This window comes from Aquarana catesbeiana, linkage group LG05, assembly GCF_042186555.1.
Source record: "Aquarana catesbeiana isolate 2022-GZ linkage group LG05, ASM4218655v1, whole genome shotgun sequence".
Taxonomy (NCBI): Eukaryota; Metazoa; Chordata; class Amphibia; order Anura; family Ranidae; genus Aquarana; species Aquarana catesbeiana.
In genome coordinates, this window is record NC_133328.1 from 477,661,986 (window position 1) to 477,670,449 (window position 8,464).

Genomic DNA, 8,464 nt, shown 5'->3' on the forward strand with positions numbered 1-8,464 from the left:
ATATATATATATATATAATATATATATGTATATATATATGTATATATATACAGTATATATATATATATATATATATATATATATATATATATATATATATATATATATATATATATATAAATACTAAATACTTTTAGTCAGCCACCAATTGTGCAAGTACTCCCATTTAAAAAAATGAGAGAGGCCTGTAATTGTCATCATAGGTATACCTCAACTATGAGAGACAAAATGTGGAAACAAATCCAGATAATCACATGTCTGATTTTTGAAAGAATTTATTTGCACATTATGGTGGAAAATAAGTATTTGGTCACCTACAAACAAGCAAGACTTCTGGCTCTCACAGACCTGTATCTTCTTCTTTAAGAGTCTCCTCTGTCCTCCACTCATTACCTGTATTAATGGCACCTGTTTGAACTTGTTATCAGTATAAAAGTCACCTGTCCACAACCTCAAACAGTCACACTCCAAACTCCATTATGGTGAAGACCAAAGAGCTGTTGAAGGACACCAGAAACAAAATTGTAGACCTGCACCAGGCTGGGAAGACTGAATCTGCAATAGGCAAGCAGCTTGGTGTGAAGGAATCAACTGTGGGAGCAATAATTAGAAAATGGAAGACATACAAGACCACTGATAATCTCCCTTGATCTGGGGCTCCACGCAAGATCTCACCCCGTGGGGTCAAAATGATCACAAGAACGGTGAGCAAAAAATCCCAGAACCACACGGGGGGATCTAGTGAATGACCTGCAGAGAGCTGGGACCAACGTAACAAAGGCTACCATCAGTAACACACTACGCCGCCAGGGACTCAGATCCTGCAGTGCCAGATGTGTCCCCCTGCTTAAGCAAGTACATGTCCGGCCCCATCTGAGGTTTGCTAGAGAGCATTTGGATGATCCAGAAGAGGATTGTGAGAATGTCATATGGTCAGATGAAACCAAAGTAGAACTGTTTGGTAGAAACACAACTAGTCATAGTTACATAGTTACATAGTAGGTGAGGTTGAAAAAAGACACAAGTCCATCAAGTCCAACCTATGTGTGTGATTATGTGTCAGTATTACATTACATATCCCTGTATGTTGCGGTCATTCAGGTGATTATCTAATAGTTTCTTGAAGCTATCAATGCTCCCCGCTGAGACCACCGCCTGTGGAAGGGAATTCCACATCCTTGCCGCTCTTACAGTAAAGAACCCTCTACGTAGTTTAAGGTTAAACCTCTTTTCTTCTAATTGTAATGAGTGGCCACGAGTCTTATTAAACTCTCCTCTGCGAAAAAGTTTTATCCCTATTGTGGGGTCACCAGTACAGTATTTGTAAATTGAAATCATATCCCCTCTCAAGCGTCTCTTCTCCAGAGAGAATAAGTTCAGTGCTCGCAACCTTTCCTCATAACTAAGATCCTCCAGACCCTTTATTAGCTTTGTTGCCCTTCTTTGTACTCGCTCCATTTCCAGTACGTCCCTCCTGAGGACTGGTGCCCAGAACTGGACAGCATACTCCAGGTGCGGCCGGACCAGAGTCTTGTAGAGCGGGAGAATTATTGTTTTATCTCTGGAGTTGATCCCCCTTTTAATGCATGCCAATATTCTGTTTGCTTTATTAGCAGCAGCTTGGCATTGCATGCCATCGCTGAGCCTATCATCTACTAGGACCCCCAGGTCCTTTTCCATCCTAGATTCCCCCAGAGGTTCTCCCCCCAGTGTATAGATTGCATTCATATTTTTGCCACCCAAATGCATTATTTTACATTTTTCTACATTGAACCTCATTTGCCATGTAGTCGCCCACCCCATTAATTTGTTCAGGTCTTTTTGCAAGATTTCCACATCCTGCGGAGAAGTTATTGCCCTGCTTAGCTTAGTATCGTCTGCAAATACAGAGATTTAACTGTTTATCCCATCCTCCAGGTCGTTTATGAACAAATTAAATAGGATTGGTCCCAGCACAGAACCCTGGGGAACCCCACTACCCACCCCTGACCATTCTGAGTACTCCCCATTTATCACCACCCTCTGAACACGCCCTTGTAGTCGTGTTTGGAGGAGAGAGAATGCTGAGTTGCAACCAAAGAACACCATCATACCTACATACCTACTGTGAAGCATGGGGGTGGCAACATCATGCTTTGGGGTTGTTTCTCTGCAAAGGGAACAGGACGGCTGATCCGTGTACATGAAAGAATGAATGGGGCCATGTATCGTGAGATTTTGAGTGCAAACCTAATCCCATCAGCAAGGGCATTGAAGATAAAACGTGGCTGGGTCTTTCAGCATGACAATGATCCCAAACACACTGCTTTGGCAACAAAGGAGTGGCTTCGTAAGAAGCATTTCAAGGTCCTGGAGTGGCCTAGCCAGTCTCCAGATCTCAACCCCATAGAAAACCTTTGGAGGGAGTTGAAAGTCCGTGTTGCCCAGCGACAGCCCCAAAACATCACTGCTCTAGAGGAGATCTGCATGGAGGAATGGGCCAACATACCAGCAACAGTGTGTGACAACCTTGTTAAGACTTACAGAAAACGTTTGACCTCTGTGATTGCCAACAAAGGATATATAACAAAGTATTGAGATGAACTTTTGATATTGACAAAATACTTATTTTCCACCATAATTTGCAAATAAATTCTTTCCAAATCAGACAATGTGATTGTCAGGATTTGTTTCCACATTTTGTCTCTCATAGTTGAGGTATACCTATGATGACAATTACAGGCCTCTCTCATCTTTTTAAGTAGGAGAACTTGCACAATTAGTGGCTGACTAAATACTTTTTTGCCCCACTGTATATATATATATATATATATATATATATATATATATATATAGAGATCTATATAGATAGATCTATATCTAGATCTATCTATATATATAAATAAATACCATATAAACAAATGTGCATGTGATGGAAACACATCCAGCTCATGGAGCATGTGTAGACGCACATTCCGATACATATATATATATAAATTGTTAAAATATGGTATGATATCAAAAATTACAATGTGTAAAAATACTCACACATCAGTTTGTGTGCCCACACAGAACATACTGTACATGAGCAAAACAAGGAAAATACATATATATGTATACATGAAAAGGAACCATACCATCACTGACCACCTTACTATCAAAATAATATTTTAATGAATAACTCATTGTAGTCGTGATTATATAGAATCTTGTAGAATGGCCAATCAGTCCAGTACAAAACCAATGGCCCAGATGTGGCGTGCATGTCACCATCACACACCACTACCAATCGATCCATATAGTGGATCAAACAACGGGGGGGGGGGGGGGCCGGGCAGTGAACAGGTAATTGCAAATATGTATAGTAGTGAGGGGGCATGTCATGCCAACAACCAAGTGCACAGAGGAAGGTGTGACCCAGCTTATTTATAAAAGTGGCTAATGTCCAATTCGAAGTTGAGCCCAAAGGGAATACGGGTCTGGAGATGGAAAATCCAGAACACCTCCCTCCGACACAGGGTCCGGAATGCATCACCCCCTCTCTTGGACACCCTGACCCTCTCAATGATCTGGACCCGCATGGCTGTTTTATCCCCATTGTGGCACATAATAAAGTACTTTGCCACATTGGTGGAAAAGTTCTTCTCTACACTGTAAATATGTTGTTGAAAACAATCCCGGAGGCGTCTTGTCGTTCTTCCCACATACTGTGCTTCACATATAGCACATGTAATCAGGTACACCACATTGCTCGTGTTGCTTGTGTTGCTTTTCAGTGTGACGGGCTCTCACTCTGAGAGAGGTTCCATTCAGGCTTGATATATGCACCTGGAGCAGCGGTTTCTTTCTCCCAGAACATCTGGTACTGCGGGCTGATTTTCTTGACTAGTTTCAGGCCTGGCTATCTGCTTTGATTTCTGACCAGTGTAAGTAGTATGTAGGGCAGCGTCCAGGGCTCAGTAGTATGTAGGGCAGCGTACAGATGTCAGTAGTATGTTGGGCAGCATACAGAGGTCAGTAGTAGGTAGATCAGCGTAGAAAGGTCAGTAGTAGGTAGGGCAGCGTACAGAGGTCAAGTAGGATGTAGGGCAGTGTACAGAGGTCAGTAGGATGTAGGGCAGCGTACAGAGGTCAATAGGATGTAAGGCAAGGTACAGAGCTCAGTAGTGTGTAGCGTACAGAGGTCAGCAGGGTGTAGGGCAGCATACAGAGGTCAGTAGGGTGTAGGGCAGCGTACGGGGATCAGTAGGGTGTAGGGCAGCGTACATGGATCAGTAGGGTGTAGAGCAGCATACAGAGGTCCGTAGGATGTAGGGCAGGGTACAGAGGTCAGTAGGATGTAGGGCAGGGTACACAGGTCAGTAGCGTGTAGCACAGCATACAAAGGTTGGTAGGGTTTAGGGCAGCGTACAGAGGTCAGTAGTAGGTAGGGTAGCGTACAGAGGTCAGTAGGATATAGGGCAGCGTACAGAGATCAGTAGGATGTAGGGGAGGGTACAGAGGTCAGTGGGGTTTAATGTAGTATCCAGACATCAGTAGGGTGTAGGGCAGCGTACAGAGATCAGTAGGGTGTAGGGTAGCATAAAGGGATCAGCAGGGTGTAGGGCAGCGTACAGAAGTCAGTAGGATGTAGGGTAGGGTACAGAGGTCAGTAGGGTGTAATGTAGCATACAGAGATCAGTAGGGTGTAGGGCAGCGTACAGAGATCAGTAGGGTGTAGGGCAGCGTACAGAGATCAGTAGGGTGTAGGGCAGCGTACAGAGATCAGTAGGGTGTAGGGCAGCGTACAGAGGTCAGTAGGATGTAGGGTAGGATACAGAGGTTAGTAGGGTGTAGCATAGCGTACAGAGGTTAGTAGGGTGTAGGGCAGTGTACAGAGGTCAGTAGGGTGTAGACCACCTACAGAGACCAGTAGAGTGTAGAGCAGCGTACAGAGATCAGAAGGGTGTAGGGCAGCGTACAGGGATCAGTAGGGTTTAGGGCAACGTACATGGATCAGTAGGGTGTAGGGCAGCATACAGAGGTCAGTAGGATGTAGGGCAAGGTACAGAGGTCAGTAGGATGTAGGGCAGGGTACAGAGGTCAGTAGCGTTTAGCGCAGCATACAAAGGTCAGTAGGGTGTAGGGCAGTGTACAGAGGTCAGTAGATAATAGAGCAGTATACAGAGGTCAGTAGTAGGTAGGGCAGCGTACCCAGGTCAGTAGGATGTAGGGCAGTGTACAGAGGTCAGTAATAGGTAGGGCAGCGTACAGAGGTCAGTAGTAGGTAGGGCAGCGTACAGAGGTCAGTAGTATGTAGGGCAACGTACAGAGGTCAGTAGGATGTAGGGCAGGATACAGAGGTCAGTAGGGTGTAGGGCAGCGTACTGAGATCAGTAGGGTGTAGGGCAGCGTACAGAGGTCAGTAGGGTGTAGGGCAGCGTACAGATGTCAGTAGGATGTAGGGTAGGGTACAGAGGTCAGTAAGGTGTAGCATAGCGTACAGAGGTTAGTAGGGTGTAGTGCAGCGCACAGAGATCAGTAGGGTGTAGGGCAGCGTACAGAGATCAGTAGGGTGTAGGGCAGCGTACAGAGGTCGGTAGGATGTAGGCTAGGGTACAGAGGTCAGTAGGGTGTAGCATAGCGTACAGAGGTTAGTAGGGTGTAGGGCAGTGTACAGAGGTCAGTAGGGTGTAGGGCACTTACAGAGACCAGTAGAGTTTAGGGCAGCATACAGAGGTCAGTAGGGTGTAGGGCAGCGAACGGGGATCAGTAGGGTGTAGGGCAGCGTACATGGATAAGTAGGGTGTAGGGCTGCATACAGAGGTCAGTACGATGTAGGGCAGGGTACAGAGGTCAGTAGGATGTAGGGCAGGGTACAGAGGTCAGTAGCGTGTACTGCAGCATACAAAGGTCAGTAGGATGTAGGGCAGCGTACAGAGGTTAGTAGTAGGTAGGGCAGTGTACAGAGGTCAGTAGTAGGTAGGGCAGCGTACCCAGGTCAGTAGGATGTAGGGCAGAATACAGAGGTCAGTAGGGTGTAGGGCAGCGTACAGAGATCTGTAGGGTGTAGGGCAGCGTACAGGGGTCAGTAGGGTGTAGGGCAGCGTACAGATGTCAGTAGGATGTAGGGTAGGGTACAGAGATCAGTAGGGTGTAGCATAGCGTACAGAGGTTAGTAGGGTATAGGGCAGCGTGCAGAGATCAGTAGGGTGTAGGGCAGCATACAGAGATCAGTAGGGTGTAGGGCAGCATACAGATGTCAGTAGGATGTAGGGTAGGGTACAGAGATCAGTAGGGTGTAGCATAGTGTACAGAGGTTAGTAGGGTGTAGGGCACTTACAGAGACCAGTAGAGTTTAGGGCAGCATACAGAGGTCAGTAGGGTGTAGGGCAGCGTACAGGGATCAGTAGGGTGTAGGGCAGCGTACATGGATAAGTAGGGTGTAGGGCAGCATACAGAGGTCAGTAGGATGTAGGGCAGGGTACAGAGGTCAGTAGGATGTAGGGCAAGGTAAAGAGGTCAGTAGGATGTAGGGCAGGGTACAGAGGTCAGTAGGATGTAGGGCAAGGTACAGAGGTCAGTAGGATGTAGGGCAGGGTACAGAGGTCAGTAGCGTTTAGCGCAGCATACAAAGGTCAGTAGGGTATAGGGCAGTGTACAGAGGTCAGTAGTAGGTAGGGCAGTATACAGAGGTCAGTAGTAGGTAGGGCAGCGTACCCAGGTCACTAGGATGTAGGGCAGTGTACAGAGGTTAGTAATAGGTAGGGCAACCTACAGAGGTCAGTAGTAGGTAGGGCAGCGTACAGAGGTCAGTAGGATATAGGGCAACGTACAGAGGTCAGTAGGATGTAGGGCAGGATACAGAGGTCAGTAGGGTGTAGGGCAGCGTACTGAGATCAGTAGGGTGTAGGGCAGCGTACAGAGGTCAGTAGGGTGTAGGGCAGCGTACAGATGTCAGTAGGATGTAGGGTAGGGTACAGAGGTCAGTAAGGTGTAGCATAGCGTACAGAGGTTAGTAGGGTGTAGTGCATCGTACAGAGATCAGTAGGATGTAGTCGGTGTACGGAGGTCAGTAATAGGTAGGGCAGCTTACAGAGGTCAGTAGTAGGCAGGGCAGCATACAGAGGTCAGTAGGATGTAGGGCAGCGTAAAGAGATCAGTGGGATGTAGGGCAGGGTACAGAGGTCAGTAGAGTGTAATGTAGCATACAGAGATCAGTAGGGTGTAGGGCAGCGTACAGAGATCAGTAGGGTGTAGGGCAGCATAAAGGGATCAGAAGGGCTTAGGGCAGCGTACAGAAGTCAGTAGGATGTAGGGTAGGGTACAGAGGTCAGTAGGATGTAATGTAGCATACAGAGATCAGTAGGGTGTAGGGCAGCGTACAGAGATCAGTAGGGTGTAGGGCAGCGTACAGAGATCAGTAGGGCGTAGGGCAGCATACAGAGGTCAGTGGGATGTAGGGTAGGATACAGAGGTCAGTAGGGTGTAGCATATCTTACAGAGGTTAGTAGGGTGTAGGGCAGTGTACAGAGGTCAGTAGGGTGTAGACCACCTACAGAGACCAGTAGAGTGTAGGGCAGCGTACAGAGGTCAGATGGGTGTAGGGCAGCGTACGGGGATCAGTAGGGTGTAGGGCAACGTACATGGATCAGTAGGATGTAGGGCAGCATACAGAGGTCAGTAGGATGTAGGGCAAGGTACAGAGGTCAGTAGGATGTAGGGCAGGGTACAGAGGTCAGTAGCGTTTAGCGCAGCATACAAAGGTCAGTAGGGTATAGGGCAGTGTACAGAGGTCAGTAGTAGGTAGGGCAGTATACAGAGGTCAGTAGTAGGTAGGGCAGCGTACCCAGGTCACTAGGATGTAGGGCAGTGTACAGAGGTTAGTAATAGGTAGGGCAACCTACAGAGGTCAGTAGTAGGTAGGGCAGCGTACAGAGGTCAGTAGGATATAGGGCAACGTACAGAGGTCAGTAGGATGTAGGGCAGGATACAGAGGTCAGTAGGGTGTAGGGCAGCGTACTGAGATCAGTAGGGTGTAGGGCAGCGTACAGAGGTCAGTAGGGTGTAGGGCAGCGTACAGATGTCAGTAGGATGTAGGGTAGGGTACAGAGGTCAGTAAGGTGTAGCATAGCGTACAGAGGTTAGTAGGGTGTAGTGCATCGTACAGAGATCAGTAGGATGTAGTCGGTGTACGGAGGTCAGTAATAGGTAGGGCAGCTTACAGAGGTCAGTAGTAGGCAGGGCAGCATACAGAGGTCAGTAGGATGTAGGGCAGCGTAAAGAGATCAGTGGGATGTAGGGCAGGGTACAGAGGTCAGTAGAGTGTAATGTAGCATACAGAGATCAGTAGGGTGTAGGGCAGCGTACAGAGATCAGTAGGGTGTAGGGCAGCATAAAGGGATCAGAAGGGCTTAGGGCAGCGTACAGAAGTCAGTAGGATGTAGGGTAGGGTACAGAGGTCAGTAGGATGTAATGTAGCATACAGAGATCAGTAGGGTGTAGG